Below are 26,020 nucleotides of genomic sequence, written 5' to 3'. Positions count from 1 at the left end.
TTTTGAGGGATAAAGAGACCCACGGGTTCTATGGTCATGGCAGAAGGGGTTCACTGCCATGACAGATGGCCCTTCTTTGGAGCTGGTGTTTCTGCGTGATGGAAATGGACTCAGAGGGGATCTCTTTTCACAAGACTTGCATGCTACTTTATTGGAATTGTAGTTGGTGCTGAGTTTAAGATATATGTAGGGGATTTGAATCTCTGGACTGATAATATGACACCCAGGCCCAGAGCCTCAACAGACTTCAGCTCCTACACTTTGACTTATTGGACTTACTCCACTCAACTAACATGGAGTTGAAGAAGGTCAACCACCACAACATGGAGCCTAGAGTGTCTACAACTAGAAGCGGGAAGAGTGCATCCAGTACCCATGTGGAATCTAAGCCCTCACTTGACATAGGTGTGCAATGGACACAACCAATCCAATGTCCACAGAGGAAATGTGAAATGGGTGTGGGAACGGTAGCCATGGGGGCTGCTGCATGTGGGGAACGGGAGGAAGAGACGAGATGTGGAGGCGTTTTCGGGACGTGGAGTTGTCCTGGATAGTGCTTCACGGACAATTACGGGACACTGTAGATCCCCCCAGGGCCCACTGGATGGAACGTGAGAGAGTCTGGGCTATGATGTGGACCATTGACTATGGGGTGCAGTGATGCTCAGAGATGAACTTACCAGGTGCAATGGATGTATCACGATGATGGGAGAGAGTGTTGCTGTGGGGGGAGTGGGGGGCGGGGGCGGTGGGGTTGAATGGGACCTCATATATTTTTTTAAATGTAATTAAAAAATAATAATAATAAATAAATATTTAAAAAAAAATAGGTTTGCACACACAGGAATGGATTAACCCTAAGGACATGGTTTTCTGACGTCCACAAATCTCTGAACTGCCACACAACCTAAAAGTTCCACATTTAACCACATTTAAATATTTAATTTGGTGCTGTTAATTGCATTTATGTTGTGCTACCATCACTGTTGCACCATAACCTGAAATCTGCCCACTTCCCTAGTAACAGCTAAGGGCACAAGACCACAAGACTGCCCACTAGCTTCTGCCGATCCCCAGCCGCCCCATAGCCCTCACTCCTCCTGCTCTACCCTGCCCTTCTCATTCTCTATATAACCCACTGCACTTCCTTAATAAAACGGACTTGCGCACAGACCTGGTCTCCGCGGCTTTCTTCCTCCCCTTGCCGTGCGTCCTCCACACCTGAGAGCCCCTCTGAGGCTGTCTGCCACAGCCTCAGACGCCACTGCGGTCTAGCCTGACCCCTCCAGACCCCCCCATCAGCGTCGGGGTTAAACAAACCCCAGCCGCAACTGGTGCCCAACGTGGTAGCAGTTCAAGTCCGGTCCGGCGTGACCGCTGCCTCACCCCCGTGGGATCTCGCTCCCACCCCTTCGCCGCGCTCTCAAGGTAAGGACCCCCGTTATCGGCCCCCAGCAGAAAAATGGGCGGGCGTCTATCTTCCTGCCAAGCGCCGCAAGTCAGAGCGCTTGCTGGCCTCCTAGACACTAATGGCGTTAGGGTTTCCCTCCGCCACCTGCAAAAGTACTGGGATCTCCTCCTGCCTTTCAATCCGTGGCTGGCCACCTGCCACCTTTGGAGCCCAGACACTTACTCGCATCTCATTGACTGCGTCACCTCCTCTATGGAGCATGATAGCAGGTCGTTTCCCCCTGGCCTCCTGCCCACGCTCGTGGCCATCCGCGCCTGCCTCCTTGGCGTGCCTGCCCCGAAAGACGCTTACCAGGTTTCCGCCGGGGCTGCTGCGCGGCCGCTCGACTGCGACCCTGATAAGGGGGACACTCTCGACTCAGATACTGAGTCCTTATCTAGTCAGCTCAATGCTGACCTTGAGCTCCATCCTCTTTGGGACGACCATTATCAAGATGGCGAACTTCCTCCTTTTTCTCTGCCTGAAAGGGAGAAGTTCCCGCCTGGCCACCAAGATGGCACACTTCCTCCTTCTTCCTCGCCTGAAAGGGGGAAGTATGGGCCCTCGGGCGGAAACCCCGCCTCTCTTTACCTGCCTCTTCCGGCCATTCCGCCATCTTGGCGCAGGCCAGAAGGAGAGCCTCCGCCATCTTATAAATCACCGGAAGCCTTGCTGCGGACATTTTGTCCGCCGGAAACTGCTCCGCAGCCATCTTGTCCACCATCATGGCGCGGACCGGAAGGAGAGCCCCTGCCATCTTGTCTGCAACAGGGAACTCCTCTACACCCATCTTGCCCCTCTCGGACAACATGGCCGCCACCTCCTCTTTCATCGGCCGCTCCGCCAGCCCCAACGTCCATGCCTTGGACTGGTTCAGACACATGGCTGGGCCACTCTAGCCCACCCATGACAGGGACCACCCCTCACCTCTACCCCCTAAACCCTGCGCCCACTCAGGCGCGTCCCCAACAATGGCTCCCCTTCACCACTGATGAGATTAAGAACCTCAGATGCGCAGTTAAGGAAGACGGTGTTGGAAGTCCTTATGCGCAGCAGCTGCTCGAGGAGCTTGGGGCTCAACTCGTCATCCCCTACAATTGGATCTCGCTCGCCCGGGCCATCCTGGCCCCGGGACAGTTCGTCGAATGGAGAAGCCACTTCCAGGCAGAGGCTGAGAGGCGCGTCGCTGAGAATGCCAATGCAGGTATCCAGGACCCCCCGGAGGCATACACTGGCATCAGTACTTTCACCGACCCTGTACAATACCGCAATGCGCCCCCCGGTTTTTGGCTTCGGCTTAGAGAATTGGCCCTGCAATCCTTCTGCAATGTCTCCACCACGAGACCTCAAAAGCTCGTCCAAATGACCCAGGGCAAAGACGAAGATTTCGCTACCTTTGTCGCCCGCGTCATCGAGGCCTGCCAACGCAAGGTCCGCGGAGAGGAGGCCCAGGTCGCTCTCGCCAAAGATCTCATCGTCGAGGGATGCCTCGATGCTTGCCGGCAAATCATCCTCACCATGAGGGATAAAGGCGTCCATGACTGGGTCTTGGCTTGCCGCAACCTTGACCCGCAGGCCACTAGCCTCGCCAAAGCCATCGCCACGGCCCTAGCCGTTTCTTCCGGATGCTTCAGGTGCGGTGAGACAGGCCACTTTGCCCGAGACTGCCCACAACCGCCGACCGGGAGACCACCCCTCCCAGCGTCTGGCAGCCACCCTCCATCCCGCCTGAGAGGGCCTCCCACCCCATGCCCTCGATGCGGAAAAGGATATGATTGGGCCCGCGACTGCCGCTCCGCTCGAGGCCCTCACCAACCTTTAAACTCCCAGCGGGGCAAGCCTCAGCCCCGCCCCCAAGAGGCCACCCACCAGAGAGCCCCCAAGCCTTGATGTGGATGGTTCCCATCAGGAGCGCCTCCAAGCCTGTCATGGAGCTCAAAATCGAAGGGCAATTGTTAGAGGGACTCCTCGACTCCGGTGCTGAAGTCTCCTGCATTCCCTTTGAAATCGCCGCCTTCAACCACTGGGCTCTTGAGCAGGGGCCTCAGGTGATTGGGGCCACAGGCTCCGCCGAGTCCTGGAGATGCGCCACTCCTATCAAATGGGAGGACCGAGAGGGCCAGCACGGTTGCTTCTGCCCCCTCATCCTCTCCACCGTTGGCGGCATTCTCTGGGGAAGAGACATCCTCAGCCAAATGGGAGCCATCCTAACTACCGAAGCCCTTTCGCTCAATCTGCCCCCCCCTTGTAGGGGCCACTGCTCCCATCACAACCCCTGACCCTATCCCTCTGGAATGGGACACAGAGGAGCCCATCTGGGTCGAGCAGTGGCCCTTGCCAGCCTACAAACTGCAAGCCCTCTCTGCTCTCGTCGAGGAGCAATTACAGGCAGGGCACATTGAGCCATCCACCAGTCCCTATAATTCGCCTATCTTCGTAATCAGCAAGAAATACCGCCTTCTCCATGACCTGCGTGAGATCAACAAGCACATCAAGCCAATGGGGTTGCCTCAACCAGGATGCCCGCATCCCACTGCAGTCCCGCAGCATATGCACGCGGCAATCATCGACATCAAGGACTGCTTTTTCTCCATCCCTCTCCATCCACGAGACTGCCCACGGTTCGCCTTCACTGTGCCACACACGAACCATCGAGGTGCAGCACAGCGTTTCCAGTGGAGAGTCCTCCCACAAGGGATGCGTAACAGCCCAGCTATCTGCCAGCTTTACGTCAACCGCGCTGTCGATCCATTGCGCAAGAAGACCCACAGACGTGCCCACATCATCCATTACATGGATGACCTTCTCCTTGCCGCCAAGGATCCTCGTGAACTGGAAACTCTCATCACAGAACTTCTCTGCAATCTCTCACAGATCGGGCTCACTGTTCAGCCTGACAAAGTGCACCTTCGGACCCCCTTTCAATTTTTGGGGTTCCACTTTCACCACTATGTCAAGCCAGTGGCGCCAAAGCTTCAAATCGCGCACAAAATGTCTCTGACAGAGCTACAGCAGCTCTGCGGCCAAATCAATTGGCTGCGATCAGTGCTCCCCATCACGACAGCCCAGCTGCAGCCTCTCTTCGAGCTCCTCCAAACAAAAGATCTTCCCGCCGATGCGGTCACCCGCTCCATCACCATTACCCCAGCTGCGTGAGCAGCCGTGCAAGATGTCAACGATGCTCTTCAGGCCTGCCGCCTCGAGCGCTACGCCCCAGGACTGCCAATCCTCGCATTGGTTCTTCCCACGCCAGTAACGCCCACTGGACTCCTCTGGCAAGACGGGTCACTGCTCTGGCTACACACTTCCAAGAGTAAGCTCCCAAAAATCTGCCCCTTCACAAGGGCATGGATCGCCCTCGCCTCCGACCTTGTGGGGCTATGTGTGCATACCTACGGAGTTCCTCCTTCCACAATTGTCTGGCCCTTTGACGCCAAGGCTACTACCAACCTGCTCATCCACGACGTGGACATGCAAGTGCTCGCTGAAACCTTCAGAGGCTCTTTCGACAACCACTATCCTCATCACCGGCTTCTCCAAGGCCTCTCACGGCTCTCATTCTCCACCCCGTTCCATCCGCTGCCGACCAGGAAACCTCTTCCACATGCGACAGCCACCTTTACAGATGCCTCGAAGACCTCCTATGCCACTGTCATCTATACACCAGGCTCTTCAACACCGAGAACCCTTGTGTTCACGAACGCGTTCTCTGTCCAAGTCGGAGAACTGCTCGCAGTCGCTGTTGCTCTGCACACCTGCCCCAACCAGCCACTCAATATCTTCACAGACAGTTTATACACCCTGCAGGTGTGCCATGCCTTGCCTCTTGCCACCTTCTTCCCTACGGATACAGCCATCGATAGGGCGCTTCAGTTCCTCCAGCACCAATTAGAAGCCAGAGACCGCCCTTGGTTCATCACTCACATCAGAAGTCACAGCGGCCTCCCAGGCCCACTGTCCGCTGGGAACCAGGCCGCAGACTGCGCTGTTCAGCCCTCACCAACTCGAACAGTGCCGGCGCAGGATGCCGCGCTGGCCCCCCGCAGTGTGCCCTGCGCTTGCCAGCCACAACACGCCGCGCCCCTCAACCACAGTGTGCCTTGGCCATTGTATCTTGGAGACACTGTCAACCAGGCCAAGCTGCTGCACACGCAGTTTCACTTCTCGGCACGCTCAATCCATCGACTCTTTCCAAATCTTCCCATAGAAACTTGCAAACATCTCGTGCTTTCCTGCCGCACCTGCGCGCCTCTCCTACCCCTCGGCCCACTGCAGCCGCAAGGTGTCAACCCTCGAGGCCTCCGCCCAAATTCTAGATGGCAAATGGACGTCACCCATGTTAACTCATTCGGACGACTCAAGTTCCTGCATGTTGCCGTCGACACCTTCTCACACTTGTGCTTCGCGCTGCCCCTCCCAGGAGAGACAGCCAAGCACGCCATCCGTGCGCTGCGCCAAGCCATTCTCTTTATGGGCGTTCCTTGGGCCAAGCCATTCTCTTTATGGGCGTTCCTTGGGACCCAAAAACGGACAATGGCCCTGCCTATTGGAGCTCCGCCTTCGCCGCCTTTCTGCAAATGTACAAGATTACACATCATTTCGGGGTTCCTTATAACGCCCAGGGGCAAGGCATAGTCGAGCGCGTCAACCAACAACTCAAACTCCTCATCCACAAAGAACAGGATGAAGCCCCACTGAAGCCGCCAGGAGACGTCATCACCTCCTGCCTGATCCACCTCAACCTGCTCTCCTTTGATAAAGAGGGACTATCGCCCACTCATAAGCATTGGGGCCCCATGTGGCGTCCCACCCAAGCCCCTCTTGTCCATTGGAAAGACCCCCAAACTAACCGCTGGCAACGACCAGCCCCCCTCCTCGCCCAGGGGCGAGGTTTTGCTTGTGTCTTTCCAGATTTTGAGCCGCAGCCCCTGTGGATCCCAGCTCGTCTGATCCGTCCTGCCACAGTGCCTGCGACGGACCGCACCCCTTCACCCGACGATCTGCACCATCACCGCCGTCCGACGCATGTTGGTGCCAGCACCTCCAGAGAACGCTGCGCCTGCGCCATCAAGCAACGGTCCACCACCGTCCACCCCCTCTTCGTTCGCCCCCCGAGACGACTATGCCGATGGAGCAGAGGACTGAAGCTCGTCTGTATCCAGTCCTTCTCCTCCTCATTCCTCTTCTCCCGCCTACCTTCTCTAACCCCTCGCACCAACCCTTCAACTGGACGCTCACCCTCTGGCAGCAGGAAAAGCTCCTCGCTGTAAATGTCACCGCAGGCGCTCCTTCCTTCACCGTGCACATCTGTAATCTCACCAACCTAGCTTACACGTCCAGTTATAGCAGTGCCTTCGATAGCTGCTCTCTTCATTGCTATACTTCACCCCCATTGCGCCGCAGCAGGCGTACCCCTGCAGCCACGTACTGTGCGGGCCTCACCAAAAAGTGCCTTGGCCCCAATGCTAACCATTTCTCAGGTTTCTACATCTGTCCATCCACCGCCAGAGGATGCCATGACCCTGCACACTATTACTGCCCTTCCTGGGGGTGCGAGACCATCGCCTACGGATGGTCCGGTGCCCCTAACAAAGACCCCTATATTAAGCTCATCCACAGCAGCACAAACTGGCGCTCCGTCACCCTATGAGTCAAAAATCCCCTAGATCCAGTCTGGCTGTCTGGCCGCACGTGGGGAGTCCGCTTGTATGCAACTGGCTACGACTACGGTGCCTTTATCATTATAAAAAAGGAGCCAATTCCCACACGTTCCACCCCAGTGGGCCCAAATCAGGTTCTCAATCCTCCATAGGCACAGCCTCCCTCTCCGCCTCGCTCCACCTCGCCCTCTCCTTCACCCGGCACCCCCCTCGCCACTGCCCCCCTTAGCTCCCACTACTCCAAGCCTCGCTTACCCCCTACTCAGTATTCTAGCCCTCTCATTAACCTAATCAGAGCCTCCTACACCTCTCTGAATATCTCCCACCCCAACCTAACTGCGAACTGCTGGCTTTGTCTCCCTCTCTTCCTCTATACGAGCCCGTCGCCACTAACCTCGCCTTCAGTGAATCCTCTGAACATAATCCTGCTGAATGCAATTGGAGCGCCTCTTCTATCCCCTTAACCTTTCAATCTGTTTCCTCCACAGGGCACTGTGTTCATTCTCGTCAAGGTCCCCATTCCCTCCTAAATGCCTTCTCCAACTACTCCTCTCCCAACGCTTCCGCCAAATTCTTAATCCCTCATAACACCTCCCAATGGCTTTGCACCTCCACCGGACTAACCCTCTGCCTCAACGTCGCTACCCTCAACGCCACCAATGAAACCTGTCTACTCATTCTCCTAGCCCCTCGAGTCCTTTTCCACAGTGACGAAGAGTTCTTCTCTGCCCTTCAGAGTCACAAATTCCCTGCTCACCTCCAGAAGAGAGAACCCTTCACCATCCTCACAGTTGCTACCCTTCTAGGTCTTGCCGGGGCAGGCACGGGAATCACCGCTCTTACCACACAATCCTCTTCCCTTTCCTCCCTCAGGCAAGCTGTCGACAGTGATATCTCCCACCTCCAAGTCACTATCTCCCATCTTAAAAATTCTCTCAATTCCCTTTCTGAGGTAGTTCTCCAAAACCGCCGGGGCCTTGACCTTCTCCTCCTCAAGGAGGGGGGCCTTTGTGCCGCCCTTGGAGAAGAGTGCTGTATATACGCCAACTCTACTGGCCTCGCCGAGGACAGCCTAAGAAAGGTCCGAGAAGGACTAGAGCGGCGCCAAAAAGAGCGTGAAGCCGCTAACTATTTTTTCGGAGTCTTCCATACCCTCCTCCCATACCTCCTCCCCTTCCTAGGCCCGCTAATAATGATTTTCCTAGCTCTTACCATAGGGCCCTGGGCTGTCAAAAAGATCATCCAGCTCGCCAAGGACCAAACCAACGCCATCCTCACGTCCTTCGTGCGCATCCAGTACCATCAGCTCGCCACTGAAGACAGCCCCCCCAACGAGCCCTGCTCAGCCCGCCCCAAGAAGAAATCAAGGACAACCCAACACCTAAAAACCCCGCAACGCATCCCATTGCTCCCCCAGCCCGCGCGTTCCCCACCTTAACAGCCAACTTCGCTCCCCTCCCCAGCCGCCGCCACCCTAGAACTGCTTAACAATCAATAGGGAGCAGGGGGCGGGGCGGGCCGAGTCTGAATGGCAAGCGTAGCCGCACCTAGTGGGGGAAGTGCGCAGCCCACCACCCGCGTATAGCACAGCTGGTCTGTTCTGCTTGCCTGCCACTCGCCCCCTGTTAGCGGCCAACATAGCCAGCACACGTCCATAAGTACACACCCAAGCAAACCTCTCACCTATACCCCCCCCCCCCAATAAAAAAGAGAAAAGGGGCAAATGTTGCACCATAACCTGAAATCTGCCCACTTCCCTAGTAACAACTAACGGCACAAGACCACAAGACCGCCCACTAGCTTCTGCCGATCCCCAGCCGCCCCGTAGCCCTCACTCCTCCTGCTCTACCCCGCCCTCCTCATTCTCTATATAACCCACTGCACTTCCTTAATAAAACGGACTTGCGCACAGACCTGGTCTCCGCGGCTTTCTTCCTCCCCTTGCCGTGCGTCCTCCACACCTGAGAGCCCCTCTGAGTCTGTCTGCCGCAGCCTCAGATGCCGCTGCGGTCTAGCCTGACCCCTCCAGACCCCCCCGTCAGCGTCGGGGTTAAACAAACCCCAGCCGCACATCACCATCATCTGTTACCAAAACTTTTCCATTGTCCCAAAGAGAAGCTTTGGACATTTTAAGTCCTAATTACTTATTCCCAACCCCAACTCTGTACTCTGGTAACCTATATTCTAGATTCTTACTCTGTGAATTTACTTATTCTAATTAGTTCATATCAGTGAGATCACACTCTACTTGTCCTTTTGGGTCTGGTGAATTTCACTCTACATGATGTCTTCAAGGTCGATCCATGTTGTCGCATGTATCAAAATGTCATTCCTTTTTATGGTACAATAATACTCTACTGTAAATATATACCACATTTTGTTTATCCATTCATGTTGATGGACTCTAAGGTTGCTTCCATTTCTGGCAATTGTGATTGCTGGGCCATATGGAAACTCTATACTTAAGTTTTGAGGAACTTCCAAACTTTCTTCCACAGTGCCTGTGCCATTTACATTCTCACCAGCAGTGACTGAGTCTTCCTATTTCTCCAGATTCTCTCCAATACTTGTAATTTTCCATAGTAGCCATTCTAGTGGGTATGAAGTGGTTATCTCATTGCAGTTTTGATTTGCCTTCCTGTAATGGCTAATGAAGCTGATCCACTTTTCATGTGCTTTTTGGCCACTTGTATACTTTCCTTGGAAAACCGTTTAGTTAAGTCTTTTGTCCATTTTTAAAAATTGGGTTTTTTGTCTTTTAATCATTGAGTTGAAGAATTTCTTTTTATATTCTAGATATTAACCCTTTATCATATATGTGGTTTCAAATAGTTCTCCGTTGTGTATATTGTTTTACTTTCATGATAAACTCCTATGAGGCATAAATGATTTTTTAAAAATTTGATGAGGTCCCCTTTATCTATTGTTTCTTTTGTTGCTTGTGCTTTGGTTATAAACTTTAAAAAAATATTCCTAACATAAGGTCCTGAAGATGCTTCCTTATGTTCTCATGTAGGAGTTTTATATGTCATCTCTTATATTTAGGGCTTTGATCCATTTTGAGTTATTTGGATATGGTATGAGGTAAGGTTCTACCTCATTCTTTTGCAAATGGAGATCCAGTTTCCAGCATCATTTGTTAAAGAGACTAGTATTTCCCAATTGAATGGTCTTTGCTCCATTGTAAAAAATCAGTTGATCATAAATACGAGGATTGATTTCTGAACTCTCTGTTGAACTCCACTGGCATATATGTCTGTCCTTGTGCCTGTACATGCTATTTTGATTATTGTGGCTTTGTAATAAGTTTTAAAATTGAGAAGTGTGAATTCTTCAATTTCATTCTTTTTCAAAATCACTTTGGCTAGTCAAGGCAACTTACCCTTCCTTATAAATTTGATGATTGGCTTTTCCATTTGAAAATCTCCTAGCCATGGAAATGGATTTTCTGAATATAGGGTCATGTCATTTGCAAAAAGGGGAAGGTTTACATCTTCCTTTTCAATTTGGATGACTTTTACTTTTTTTTTCTTGCCTAATTGCTCCGGTTAGAATTTCCAGTACAATGTTGAATAACAATAGTGGCACCAGGCAATATTGTCTTGTTTTCATTCATTTACTATTAGGTATGATGCTGTGAATTTTTAATATATACCCTTTGTCACACTAAGGATATTTCCTTCTATTCCTAGTTTTAAAGTGTTTTTATTAAGGAGGAGTGCTTTTTATCAAATGTCTTTTCTGCATCAGTTGAGATGATCATGTGTGTGTTTTTTTGTCATTTGTTTATTTGAGAAGTTGTGAGGTAATAAAACAATCATGTACACCATGCAGGATTCCCTTACATCGCCCCACCACCAACACCTTACATTGTTGTGATGCATTTGTTGCAAATGATGGAAGAGCATCATCATAATATTACTGCTAGTTAGTGTTTCCCCCCAACACCTTCCTATTATTAACACTATGTATTAGTATTGTATACTTGTTATAATTCATGAGAGAACATTCTCATATGTGTATTGTTAACCACAGCCAGTCATTCTTAATAGGATTTGCTCTGTTATATGGTCCCCTGTCTTGTACAATCCATCCAAAGAGTACATGCAGTGGCTCTCAGTTTCATCCAGTTGTGTTGTCATCATTTTTTTCCTTCATTATGCTAATGTAGTATATTACTTTGATTTATTTTCTTTATGTTGAACCAGCCTTGCATACCTGGGTTAAATCCCACTTGATCACTTGGTATAATTCTTTTAATGTGCTGTTGGATTCAGTTTGCTAGTATTTCATTGAGGAATTTTTCATCTATATTCATAAGATAATTTGGTCTGTAATTTTCTTTTCTTGTGGTATGTTTATCTGGCTTTGGTATGAGGGTGATGTTGGCCTCATAGAATGAATTAGGGAGTGGTCACTCCTCTTCAACATTTTTGGAAGAGTTTGAGCAGAATTAGTGTTAATTCTCTTTGGAATGTTTGGTAAAATTCCCCTGTGAAGCCATCTGTTTCTAGGTTTCTCTTTGCTGGGAAGTTATTGATTACTGATTCAATCCTTCTTACTAGTTATTAGTTTCTTCTTGAGTCAGTTTAGGTGCTTTGTGTGTTTCTAGGAATTTGTCCAGTTCATCTAGTTTATTTTATTTGTTAATGTAAGCTTGGTGTTCATTGTGTCCTTATTTCAGTGGAGTAGATAGTAATGATAGCCCTTTCATTTCTGATTGTAGTCATTTATTTCCTATCTCTTCTTCAGCAGTTACCTAAAGGCTTGTCAGTTTTATTGGTCTTTTCAAAGAAGCAACTTTTGGTTTTATTGATTCTCTCTTTCTCTCTTTTTAAATTCTCTATTTTATTTATCTCCACTCTAACCTTTGTTATTTCCTTCCTTCTGCTAGCTTGGCATTTAGTTTGCTCTTCTTTTTCTAGTTCTTCCAGTTTTGAAATTAAGTCTCTGATTTGAACTCTTTCTTCTTTTTAAAGTAAGCATTTAGAGCCATGAACTTCCCTCTTAGAACTGCCTTTGTTACATCCCATAGGTTTTGGTATTTAGTATTTTTATTTTCATTTCCCTCAATATATTTCCTGATTTCCTTTGTGATTTCCTATTTCACCCATTGGTTGGGTCTGCTTGGGAAGCGGACTTGGCCCAGTGGTTAGGGCGTCCGTCTACCACATGGGAGGTCTGGAGTTCAAACCCCCGGTCTCCTTGACCTGTGTGGAGCTGGCCCATGCTCAGTGCTGATGCATGTAAGGAGTACCATGCCATGGAGGGTTGTCCCCCACATAGGGGAGGCCCATGCACAAGGAGTGCGCCCCATAAGGAGAGCCGCCCAACACCAAAGAAAGTGCAGCCTGCCTAAGAATGGTGCCGCCCACACGGAGAGCTGACACAGCAAGATGATGCAGCAAAAAGAAACACAAATTTCCGTGCCGCTGACAACAACAGAAGTGGACAAAGAAGATGCAGTAAATGGACACAGAACAGACCACTGGGGTGGGGGGGAGGGGGAGAGAAATAAATAAATAAATCTTAAAAAAAAAAAAAGAGTATGTTGTTTAATGTCCACACATTTGTGAATTTTCCATTTTCCCCTCTTTTTAAATTTTTTGAAAAGTATCAGGGCCAAAGATTGAAACTGGGACCTCAGTTGCTCAACCACTGAGCCACATCATCTCTATTGAGTTGACATTTTTTGTGTTTGCTTGTTGTTTGTTTGTTTGTTTGTTTTTGGTTTTGTTTTTAGGAGGCACTGGGAATCAAACCCAGGACCTCCCATGGGGGAAATATGCACTCAGCTGCTTGAGGCACATCCACTCCCCCTGCCTCTATTTTTTGATTTCTAACTTCTTTCCACTGTGGTTGGAGAAGATACGTTGCATGATTTCAATATCTTTGAATTTATTGAGGCTTGATTTTGACCTAAGGTGCACTCTATCCTCAAGAATGATCCATGTGCACTTGAAAAGAATGTGAAATGTTATATCTCTATCTCTGTCTTCTCTATTCTCTATCTCTATTTACCTGTATCTGTATCTATGTTATTTATAATTGGTTTAGAGTATCATTCCTGTCTTATATTTCCTTATTGATCTTCTGTCAAGAGATTCTATCCATTAATGAAAGTGGTATATTGAAATTTGTTACTATTAATATAGAACTCTCAATTTCTCCCATCAAATTTGTCAGTATTATTTAGGGCTCTGCTTTTAGGTACATATAAATTTATAATTGCTACATCTTTTTGTTGAATTGACCCCTTTATCAAAATATAATGATAGCCTTTGTCCCACATAACTGGTTTGACTTTGAGTCTATTATATATGATGTTAGTATAGCTACCCCAACTTTCTCTTGGTTACTACTTTGAATTTAAGGAGAGTCTCTTGTGGACAGCATAGAGTTGGGTCATGCTTTCTATCCATTCCAGCAAGTCTGCCTTTTAGCTGGAATTTGACCCATTTGCATTTAAAGTCACTACGGATAATGCAAGACTTTCTTCTTCCACTTTGCTATTTAGTCTTTGTAAGTCTTATATCTTTGTCCCTTAATTCTTTTATAAATACCTACTTTCACATTTATTTGCTTTTTTCATATTGTACCATATTGAGTTTCTTCTTATTTCTGTCTAGATATGTTTTTCATATATTTTCTTGTGGTTACTATGAGGGTAAAATTTAATATCTTGAATATATAACAATTATCTTTGATTCCATACCAACTTGAACTCACTAGAATACACATACTCTGTTCTTATACCCCTCTTCTCCCCACCATTTTTTTGTACTTGTTGCAAATTATATTTTTGCTCATTTCATGTCCAAAACCATAGATTTATCATTACCTACTATGATTTGTATTTTAACATGTGCAGGAATTAAGAAATGTCATTGCATATGAAAAAATGCAATAATATGGTATTTATCATTACCTAAATGATTACCTTTTCTAGAGGTTTTTATTTTGTCTAATGCCCTTTCCTTTCAGTCTGAAAAACTCTCTTTAGTGTAGGGCAGGTCTTATGGCAATGAACTCCCTCAGCTTTTGTTTGTCTGGGAATGTATTGATCGCTCCCTCATTTTTGAAAGACAGTCTTGCTGGATATAAAATTCTTGGTTGACAATTGTTGTCTTTCAGTACTTTAAGTATTTCAACTCACTGCTTTCTTGCTTCCATGGTTTCTGATGAGAAATTGGCACTTAATCTAGTTGGGATTTCCTTTTACATAACATGTTGCTTTTCTTTAGCGGCTTTCAGAAACCTCTCCTTGTCCTTTACACTTGACAGTTTGATCAGTATATAAGAGAGCATAGTTCTCCTCAAGTTTATCCTGTTTGGTATTCTATGGGTTTCTTGATTGTACATGTTCACATATTTTGCTAAATTTGGGGAGTTTTCTGTCATTATTTCTTTTAATATTCCTCCTGCACCTTTATTTCTTTCTTCTCCTTCTGGGACCCCCATAAAACATATATTGGTATCCTTGATAGTGTTCCAGGGTCTTTTATGCTATTTTCACTTCTTCCAATTCCTTTTTCTTTTGCTCCTCATCCTGACTCATTTCAATTGCCCTGCCTTTAAGTTTGTGGATTCTTTCTTCTGCAGCACCAATCTGCTATTGAAACCCTCCTGGGAAGTTTTCATTTCAATTATTGTGGGCTTCGACTCCAGTAATTATGTTCATTTTCTTCTAAAATTTCTCTCTTCATTGAGATTTTGTATTTTTCATTAATTGTTTTCCTAGTATTCTTTAGTTCTTTCTCTGTGTTTTTCTACATGTCCTTGAGCATATTCAAGATCGTTCTTTAAAGGCTTTGTTTGCTGTATCCACAGTCTGATCTTCATTGATGTGTTCTGGATTTTTTTCCCATTTCCTTTGAATAAGCCACCATTTCCTGTTTCTTTGTTTGTCTCATAATGTTTTATTGCAAATTGTGCATTTTAATATTGAAAAATGTTAACTATGAGATTTATTCCCTGAGATGTCTTTTTCTTGAGCTTGCAACCAGCTGGTGATGATAACAGAGAGTTCTTTGAGTGCCAGCCCTCCTATCAAGTAGGTTCACCTAATGCAAAGTTCAAGGTCCTTCTCGTCTTTTCTGGGCCTGTGCTTGTCCTGGTCTTAGAACTTCCCCTGTACACAGGAGTTTGAATGTCTCCTTTACTTCCCAGGACACAGAACTTCTTCTTCTCCTGGGTGTTCCACTGCTGGAAAGACTTAAAACAGGCAAGTTTTTGCCCCAGGCCGTCTACCTCAATTCTTTTATACACTGTTTTCATTATCTTACACTGTTTTTGTTTGGAGGCCAAATTCTGGGAAGGAGAGGCATGTTGGGGAAGTGTTTCCCAAGTTAGTTTTTCCTAGCTGGAATAAGGCCAGTGACCCACAAAGGGAGCACAAGCTGGCTCAAACTTCCCTGGAGGAAGAATGAAGGAGGGGCCAGGAAAGTACCAAGAAGTTTTTCCATGGCTCCCCAAAACTGTGCTTTTTTGACCTTCCCCACAAATGTAGCTCTTCAATTGTCCTTCACAGCTCTGAGGAAGCATATTGTCTTTCAGTCTCCCTTGCTGCCAATGTCTGGGACAGGTTGGAACAATGGCTGCCCATAGAGTGAGGCTCCTAGTGATGCAAAGCAACTAATAAAAAGTTAAAGGCAGTCAACTTATGCCTATTCCATAAAAAGTGGGTTTTTGTGTCCTTTTATTTCACTAGCAAGCTATATCAAGTGTTGTACCTCACTGCTGCCTGCTGCAAGAATGGTGGCTGGGTGATGGGAGCCCTTGCACCAAGAGAGTAATTTGGTACTGGTATTCACCATAGGTTACTGGCCTCTTCCTTTCTCTCTTTCCTGGATGCTGTGCAGTGTTCTATTGAATTCCAGAGTTTCAAGATAGCAGATTCAGGAAATTCTTGCCTGTTTAATAGTTGTTCTGGTGGAGGAACTTATTCCTGGGGCTTCCTACTCTGCTATCTTCCCACATTCTATATATATATTTTTCATTTTGCAATCAGTTAGCTTACTATGGTTTTTTCAAGGGCAATGGTTTGCTTTTACAGACTCAAGGACACCTTGAAAGTCTCTCTCTCTCTCTCTCTATATATATATATAGTGCTTTTTTCCTCATGGGTATGCATCCCTGCATGTTACTTCTTTCTAAACTTTAAATTAATGGTGTCATACAGTTTTATTCTTTCTGTCTTGCTTTTTTTCTCAATAATTTATTTGTGAAATTCATCCAAGTTGATAAGGTAAATCTGAGCGCATTTAGTTTTCACTGCTGTATAATATTCCATCATACGAATATACCATTCTTTTACATTCTTGTACATTCATTACTTATCTATTCTCCTGCTGAATAGCATGTAATTTGTTTCTAAATTTTTCACTGAAAAATGTTGCTGTGAACAATTTTGTACATATCTCCTTGTGGTCATATGCATGAAGTTCTCCAGAGTAGACTTACAAGTAGAATTGCTGGGTCATCATGTATGTGTGTTTTCTGTTGTGCTAGATATTGGCCAACTGCTCTCAAAAATAATTGCACCAATTATGTCCTACAAGCAGTACATGAAAACTCGTTTTGCTCCACAACTTCATCAATGCTCAGTATGCATTGACTTTCTACTTTTTGCTCATAAATTGTGCATGAAATGGTATCATTGTGTGGATATAATTTGAACTTCTTCAATTTCTAGAGAGCCTGAGGAACTTAATGCTTACTGGTCATTCGTAGTTCCTTTTCTGGATTAATTTTTACCAATTTGCTAGTTGTTTTTATTATCATTTTTACCTTTTCACTTTTGAATGTATTTTATATTTAACATTGGTGTGAAACTCCCAAACTCTCAATCTGTTACTTGTGTTTTCATCTTATATGGTGTCTTTTGTTTTTTGATAACATTTATTTTTCCTTAATTGTTTGTGGTTTTTGCATCTAGTTTATGAAATCCTTACCAACCCTAAAGTCATGGAGATAATCACTACTATTTTCTTCTTAAAACATAAAGGTTTTACTTTATTTTATTCTAATCTCCTAGACTTTCTAATAATGCATTAGGGATTTATTTTTTGCACTTCACGTGACATTAGGTACCTAATTTTATTTTCTACATTGATAATCAATTACTCTAACACAGTTTATTAAAAGAAAATGGTGGAATTTTACTTCTTCAGATTCAAGAATAAATTGAGAACTAATTTCTGACTCAGTTATATGTGTCTCTATTCTGTTTTAGACACATATGTCTTACAGCTTGGAGAAAAACTTCCCCATAGTCATTCAGGGAGGGTTAAAACAACTAATCAAGGATTCAAGGATATAGAACTCCAAACTCGTTTTAAATACTTAAACCATGATTATCTAAAGATTTACATAAATTCTGGCACGATAGAATTCTATACCTGTTTAGTTAAAAATCGCTCTGCATTTAAGTTAAAAAATTATCAGCATTTACAAAAAAAGTATCAGACAACTACTTTGATTAGAGTTAGATGACATAAAAACCAGGGCAGTTGTCCTGTTAGAAATCAGTGGGAAAGATTATCCTGGGATTATCTTGGAGAAGAATTCAGGAGCCACGTGCAGAAGGACTCTGTGTAGAACCTTTTTTAGGACCTTCCTTTACCCTGGGATAAATAGATAGGACAACCCTAAACATGTTGAGGTTTATCTCTGGGGAGATCAAAGGAGGAGTGAGAAAGGAATCCTAAGCCTGTTCCATATTTTAGGCACTGTTGGGGAGAGTAGAAGCCTGAGCAGAGAGAGGAGAAGCAAGAGGGCAAGGCTAGTGAAGATGAGGGAAGAGGTGTACCGGGAACCAAGCAGCAAAACAATGCTAATGATGGTTACTAATATAAATTATCAAGTACATACAGGTTAGGCATGCACTCAACAAGAGGCTTGATAGTTATCACAGGGCTTTATGATCCTCATATTACAGATAGGAGATGAGCTTCTGAAATAAGTAACTTGCCCAGGGCCACTCAGTCAATTGTTATAAATGGTACTCAGACCTAGATTTCTAAATAAGTATGCCTATCATAATGCCTGTGGTAAGCATGTAGCAGAGAGCCCGGTGCATAGTAGGTCCTGAATACGTGCTTGTTGAATTTAGCCAGAGGAAGAGAATAACTATTAAGCAAATCTAGAGTGTTTCTGAGGTCTTGGAAAGAATCCCTATGGAACCGGAGCCCTTTCCTCACTGTGACCCAAACCTACTATTGTTGCCTTTCTTTGGTCTTCAAATGACCATGTCTAATTGATTGGCAGCATGGCCAAACAGACAGGGTCCAGGCTCCAGAGTCACACACACCTGGCTGGAATCCCATCATCGCCGCCCATTAGCTGCAGAGGATGTGGGCAAGTCCCCTAACCTCGCTGACCCCTGCTCCTTCATCTGTAAAACAGAGACTGCCACGCCTTCCTCAGGGGGTTGCCGTAAGGACTAATGATATGGTGTGTGTGAAATGCCAGTGACTAGCAGGCATTCTGTGACATATGGTAGTTATTCCCATTAGTGGCATGGCCTTCTCACTGGCTGGTGTCACTTCCTGGTGCCTGGGAGCCGATGGGAGGGCACACTTTCCCACGTAGATCAAATGACCACTTTTGTTGATTATAGGGTTTGTTGTGTATATGCGATTTTTTAAAACAACCTCTCAACACTTGTCCTCTTGGCTGCAACAGAAGTGAGTCAGAGGGGAGTGAATGGAAAGTGGAAGAGGAGCAGGGGGTCAGACGCTCCCAGGGACAAAGAACCACCTGGGCATGTCTTCCCCCCCCCCCCCCCAGCTTCCCAGGTAGGGGAGACCAGCCTGGCATATGGGCAAGCAGCTGGGGGTGTCCATCTTCCCTGGATCATGAGCTTAAGGAAGAGAACAGGGAGTTGGCTGGAAGACTGCCCTCCCACCAGGGTTTCCTGGAACTGGAGGAGATGCACATTGAAATGCTTCAGCAACACTTCAAAGTCTAGGCACTGGCATTCTTTGGGAACAAATAAGAAAGTGTTAAGAGACAGCCAAGGCCAACAGTGAGTCACTGAAGATGTTGCCTGCTGGCTCCCAAATGCCTTCTCCTTCCTCATGGGCCATGCTGCCCACTGGAACGTTGTCCTAGTCCCCTTCAACTCTTCCATGACAGGGAGGCTAATGGATAATTGTCAGGCTTCTACACTGTGAGAGGAGCTGGACTCAGAATTTGCAGAAAAACAGGATCACTTCAACTACCACTCAATAACACGTGCTCATTTGTATTAAACACTATGTGCCAGGCACTAGGCTAAGAGCTGTACATACAATTTAATATTATATGATATATGCATTTTATTAACTATTATTGTGGTTTATATGATTTAAATGCATAATTTATATAACATTATAATATAAGTTATTATTATATTATACAATAGATACATTATATATGCATGCATAAATGCATTATATATGCATGTATATATGTAAGTATAAAGTTTCATACTTACAAGAAGACTTTCAATTAGGGGCTATTATTATAATCTTCATTTTAAAGGTGAGGAAATTAAGGCTAGTGCTTTTTCTTTTTTCAGATTTTAAAAATTTGTTTTCTGTCCCCCTTGCCACTTGCTTGCTGTCTGCTCTCTGTGTCCGCATGCTGCATATTCTTCTGTGTCTGCTTGTCTCCCTTCATTGCGTCATCTTGCTGCACCAGCTCTCTGTGGGTGTGGGCCGTCAGTTCTCTGTGGGCATGGGCCAGCCTGCCTTCACAAGGAGGCCCTGGGAAGCTAACCCAGGGTCTCCCATATGGTAGGCAGGAGCCCAATCAATTGAGCCACATCTGCTTCCTGGCTTAGTGATTTTTTAAAGTCATAAGGTTAGTTAATAAGGAATCCAGGATTGAAGCCCAGACCTAACTTCAAATGTTTAACCACTGTGGCTAGCTCCACAACCATTGGGAAAGAACAGTGTGTTTTCACTTTGAAGCTGAGGAAATGGAGGCACAGAAAGGCTTAACAACAGGGCCCAGGGAAAGTGAAGCCACCAGAAGCAAGTGTGTTCAAGTTAGAGAAACCCAAGTTCCAGTGCTGACATGCTTCCTTGCAATACGTCCCCTCATTGCTGCAAAATGCTTTTTGGTGCAGATGGAGTGACATGGTGCATCCACAGTATCCCCAGGTCTGGCATCCAGAAATTGCTCAATGAACAATGACAGAGGTCATTAGTCATGCTGATTTCTGAGTCCACAGGGCTAGAAATTGGCGACCCACGAAGGAAACCCAAGGGCTCGCTGATCACAGTGCCTGCACTCCTTACGATGCACCTTTGCTTCAGTAGAGTAATAAATATTCACCAGGTGGACAAACTCAGGGCATTGCTGGAGTGCAACCTGTTTTTGCACCCTCTCTCTCCCTCTTTCCCATGCTTGGTGCAAGATTGTACACACTGGATATCTCAAAGGGAGTTGGAAGGGGCTGTGGAGACCCTTTTGCCCCTGCAGGACACCCAGTAACTCTTACAGAACTCCTGACTGATTAAGGAGCGAGTGCTCCCTTTTCTGGGCAGATCCATCCTGTGCCTGGGTGCACAGCTTTGCAAAGGGACAGCAGGCTGGACTTCACCCACCACTCCCCCCTTGGCCAGGTATCAATGTGGACAGCTCAGCACAGCAGCTCTGAGTCTCCTCAAACCCAGTTTAAAGAATAGGAAACTGAGGGCAGGTGAGTAACTTGTCCAGGACACGCAGTGAGTAGGAAAGAGGACAGTGACAGGAACCTCGACTCACAGCCACAACTGAGGGGTGTCCTCCCCTTGCCTAGCTCCTTGGGTGGTGAGGGTCTCTGGTCCACGCACAGCATGAGTGCCTGCTGCTGCCTTGTGGGGTGTCACAGAAAGAGCACTTACTAGGAGCCTGAAGGCATTCTCTACTGCTAGCTAGCGCTGGGACCATGTTCGAGCTCTTCCATATCTGTAAAATGGGGTAATAATATATTCCTTGAAGGCTCACCATGAAGTATACATAAGATAGTACACCTGAAAACCCCTGGCACTGTATGGGCTCAACATGTGTGCGAGGAAGTGAGGAAGTCCAAGCCTTTACGTGAGCAAACAGGAAAGGGTCTAAGACTTTACGGCGACCTTAAGATGCATACTGCTCAGTTTCATGAGCCCTCAGTGCAAGTCTCTCCAGTGCTTAACCTGAACCTGGCTCCTTGCAGGACCCAACAAATGTGATGGATATGAATAAATGGACAGTGCATCCTGTGCCTGAGATCACAGAGCACACAGAGTGGTGGAACTGAGAATCAAATTCAGTTTTCTGTGACTTCAAAGCTTGGACTCTTTTTACTGCTCACTCAGCCACTTCTGGGCAGAGCAGAAGAAGACAGTTCTCTGGAGAACTCCACAACCTACATTTGGGGGGGTGATGTATGTGTCTGGGTTTTTACTTGTATGTTTTTGTGTTCTACTGAACTTTTCCTGTAGCTGGGGGGATTCTCCAAGTGGCATCACTTTTTCCTCATCGCACTTAGTCTTACAACTTTCCAACCCTTCCCGCAATTGACTCTGCTGCTGGTTTGGACTGACTCAGTTATTACCTTCTGAGTAAGGGGAAAGGGGTGTTTGAATCACCACCTTCCCTGTTGATTTTCCCAGAATTACGGAATGGTCTTATAAAGCCAAGGGCCATGCCAGGAGGACCACCCATCCTTCTTCCAAAAAAGCAAATCATATTTTCTTAACAAACCAAAATGACTACCTCTTTCCTCCCACAGCTCACATTTCCTAAGGATTCATGGATTCCGAAGTTATTTGAGCAATTCAGCCTTTGAAGCTGAGCTTCCACCTTGGACTATCAGAATTATTTCCAGGAAGAGTGATTAGCACTGAAAAGCCCTATGAAAACTGGCATCTGAGGATGGCCATCTCATTATGCACAGGGACCATAGATTCACCTCCAAACACCTTGTGATTTTACAAGGGCTATTATCTCCCAGCTACATCTCTTTGTCAGAGCTTATTACTTAAATAAAAAATGTTAATTGTTTCTCAGAAGTGTGCAGTGAGGAATGGGAGCTGCCATCTCGGAGGAGCCAGGGCTCCAAATTCCCAGGCTGCTACTAACTTTCTTGCCAAATGCTGGAAGCTCGGCATCGGCCAACCATCAATTTGTGCGGACTAAGTCACAATTTACATCAAGCACCGGTTTCACACAGGGTGTTATTTATTGAGCCGGGTACCACTGTGAGGAGGGTGCGCTCCTGAGTAATTAGAATCCTGTCCTCGCTGGGAAGCCAACAATGCCTTCCTGCTATCTCCGCCTTCTAATGGGCTTGCGAAGGCACTATCTCTGCTTCCATAAATAACGTGGTCCATGTAAATAAGGAGTCATTAAAAACGGGACAGCCCCCACACATCATTTCATAAACATGAGGGAGGCATTGAGGGAGAAGCCCATCAGTAAGCGGGTTGTGCTCTGCATTACACAATCAAAGCTGCTCTTGAGTGTGCATGCCACCTTGGGAGCTGAAATCCCTCTGCGGACATGGACTTGGAATTGACTGCTGCAGGCATCCTGCAGAGGGCTAGAAGCCTGGCCTCTGGAGGCAGCAGGACTCCAGGGCACCAGCTCTGAGTCCCAGCATCTGTGTAACCTCAGGTCCACTGCCTGGGTCATCCCTAACCTTGGTTTTCTCCTCTAGACTGTGAGGATCACAGGGTCCACCTGGTTAATAGACCAAGATTCGTGAGTGAGCTGGACTATGTTGGCCACAAGCAGGAATGTTTTTTTTTTTTCTTTCATATCATTTTTTTTCCTCCATGGTACACCAGGCCCCCCTTCTCCATCCTAGTCTTTGAGCTGCTCAAATGCTTAGTCCAGGTGAATGTAACCTTTCCTTCAATTCAAAGCTCTATGCTGCCCTAGCCTGGCCCTAATGGGCTCTTCTCTTTCTACCTCTCTCTGCAGTGTGCCTGGACTCTTTGGGGAATGGAGCTGGATGAGGGGCAAGCACAGGGGAGAAGTCAGTACTCACACGGTCTTCTATGCCTGGTTGAATTGCAGCTGGACTTTATTTCTTTCTAGGATGCTTTTGTGGGTTCCCCTGAGATTGCTCTACTGGGAAGCCTCATGGGAGTGCACTGTGCTGAGCTCAGCTTTCCTTTTTAGGGCCTTCTCTTGGGCAGCTTAAAGCCAGAAATTTTCTATGGTCCACTCTAGCTGATTCCAAGAGCCATTGGTGGAAGAAAAACTCACTTATGTGGCTGCTGCCTGACTTTGCTCTGCCACCCATGCTGTTCTAGCCAGACCTCCTCCTTTAGACTTCAGTAGGGGAGAGTCAGGTAATGGAGCCAGGGACCCCCAAGTCTGTGGAACATATATCAAATCCCCTTAGGTGTTCTCTTGACACTCTCTAGTTGCTAAAGGTGATTGGAACGTTGCATACCTACAACTTTTCCCAAAGAGGGCTTTGCTCTCCAGTCTCCTTTCCAGTGAATTCTTAGCCTTCTGGAGGTGCCTGATGGGCTAATGATTGGAGAAGCATGCTATGCATACTTCCTTTATATATCCTGAATGCAGGTTCTAGTGTCCCTCTTTAGAAGGCTACCTGTCCTTGTTTCCACTGGTGTTGAGGTCCCAACTGAAAAACAGACCTCAAGAAATTCCCATATTCCATAGATTGGGATGAGAAGAGAATGTATTTTAATTGCTTGACAATGACTAAGAGGCCAGTTAAGGTTGGCTTTCAGTATTATACTCTGACAAGTGCCAGATAATAAGCTGAAACGCATCACATTCTATGCAGATACTATTCTAAATGCTTTACATGCCCCAACACCCTATGAAGACAGTTCTTTCATTATCCCCAAGCTACAAATGAGGACACTGAAGCTTGTAGTGGCCCTGTAGCTGGCAAATGGACTGAGGAAATCAGCTCCAGAGAATAGGCTTTTAAGTACATTGCTATAGATTTCAAGGTGTAAGTAGAGGCCTGTCAGTCAAAAAGTTGTTTATGCAAGCAAAATTCATTCCCAGGAATTCATTGAGACCCCTTCTTAATCCAGGTGCTTTCCCCTTTCTGGCTACTTGTTTTTTTGTTTTTTTTTTTTAATCTCCCCCCTCCTTGTGGCTTGCTTACTGTCTGCTCTCTGTGTCCATTCGCTGTGCGTTCTTCTGTGTGTTGGTATTTATTTTATTTACTTCCCCCCTTGCTTGTTGTTTTGCTCTCTGTGTCCATTTGCTGTGCACTCTTCTGTGTTTTTTATTTATTTTTATTTATTTTTACTTGTCTCCCTTTTTTGTTGTTGCGTCACTTTGCTGAGTCGACTCTTTGTGGCACCTGTGGGCCGGGCGGCTCTCCACGGCATGCGGGCGATCCTGCCTTCACAAGGGGGCCCCAGGACGTGAACCCAGGGCCTCCCATATGGTAGATGGGAGCCCAACTGATTGAGTCACAGCCACTTCCCTGGCTACTTGTTTTTAATGGCAGTCAGCGTCTGATCCCTTAAGGATGTCCCAGATTTGCACCTAACTGTCCTGCTATAGTCAGACCATCGCTAATAGAAAAGGTATCCAAATTCCCCAAATCAGTCCTGAGCTGTTCCTGACCTTGAGCTTATGCCTTGCCTCAGTCTTGCTTTCCTTTGATCATGAATTCGATCCTTTGGGCCTCCTTGCTGAAGTGCCTGGCCCATCTGGTCTACCAACTCATACTATCTCTGAGCAGCCCTTTCCTTCTGTTTTCCCTCCTTGTTCTGGCTCCATCCACTCTCACTGACAGCTTTGTGCTGGCATCTCCATCATAGCATCAAGGACATCTCCCATCCTTGTGGTCAGATCTAGGAATGCCCGGACCCTTCTTCCACCTCTCCAGCTTTGAGCCCACCCTACTGTCCTCATTCTACATACTCCATGCTTGCTTTCCCAGTCACTGTCACAGTTCCCTCTCGTTTTATTTATAGCCCTTGCTGCCCCATGAGAGAGTTCATATATTTATTTGTCTCCTTGTTCGTTGCTTTGTCCCTTCATCTGGACCATTAATGTGTTAGGTACTAATTATGTGAAGTGAGTCCAATAAAACAGGTCCCTGCCTTCAACCATCTTACAATCTAATTGAGAAAAAGCAAAGTCAAGGACAACAACTTCACATCTGTGCCCTGGGTGAACTGTCCCAAGGTACAGCCCCTTTCTGAGCCTCCTGTTTTCTACCTCTCCCATGAAGAGGCTGCACCGCATGATTAAAGGGGCTGTTCTCGCTTTAAAGATCTATGGCTCTGGGACTGCGGCTTCCCTTAATGTTCCTGGAAGAACAGACAAGTCCAATTTGAGATACTTGAATCTGATTAATGCGGGAACAGTTAACATTGGGATAAAGGCATCTCCCATTCCTTCTCTTCCCCCTCCAGGCAGCTTTTTATGTTTCTGGGCTTTTATCCCATTATCCTAGCCCCACTTTATTAGTACCACCTGGAGAGGAGCCCACTCCCCACCAGACATTGGAGGAAATGCAGAGAGTCAGCTCGCCACTTTGAGTTAGCCTTCACTCTCTGTTTACACACTTTTGGACTATACTTCCCCTGCATCCCTTGCATGCTTATCTGGGAAGGAAATCTCTGCCACTGCCCTGTATAGGAGAAAAGGAAGGGGTTACCGAGGCTCCTTTAAAACTCAGTCCACTTTCTGGGTTCTTTCTAGTCCAGTTGAACCGGATTGTGGTTTTCAAAATGACTGTATTCTGTCCAAAGAGGAAGTTCATAAAAACCCAGAAAGGGCTGGGAGGGGAGAGGATGTCTGGCTGGCCTCATCCAGGTGGCTCATTCCAGCCTGCTCTGTACTCCCCAAGGGCTTCTGGCCTTCACATGTTCCCTACAGCATCAGATGAGTAGTGCCAGTCCTCAAAATGACATCCATTCTCTCTTTTTTGAAGGTCTTCATGCAC

The sequence above is a fragment of the Dasypus novemcinctus genome, chromosome 3, assembly GCF_030445035.2.
Source record: "Dasypus novemcinctus isolate mDasNov1 chromosome 3, mDasNov1.1.hap2, whole genome shotgun sequence".
Lineage (NCBI taxonomy): Eukaryota > Metazoa > Chordata > Mammalia > Cingulata > Dasypodidae > Dasypus > Dasypus novemcinctus.
This window is presented reverse-complemented; position numbering follows the sequence as displayed.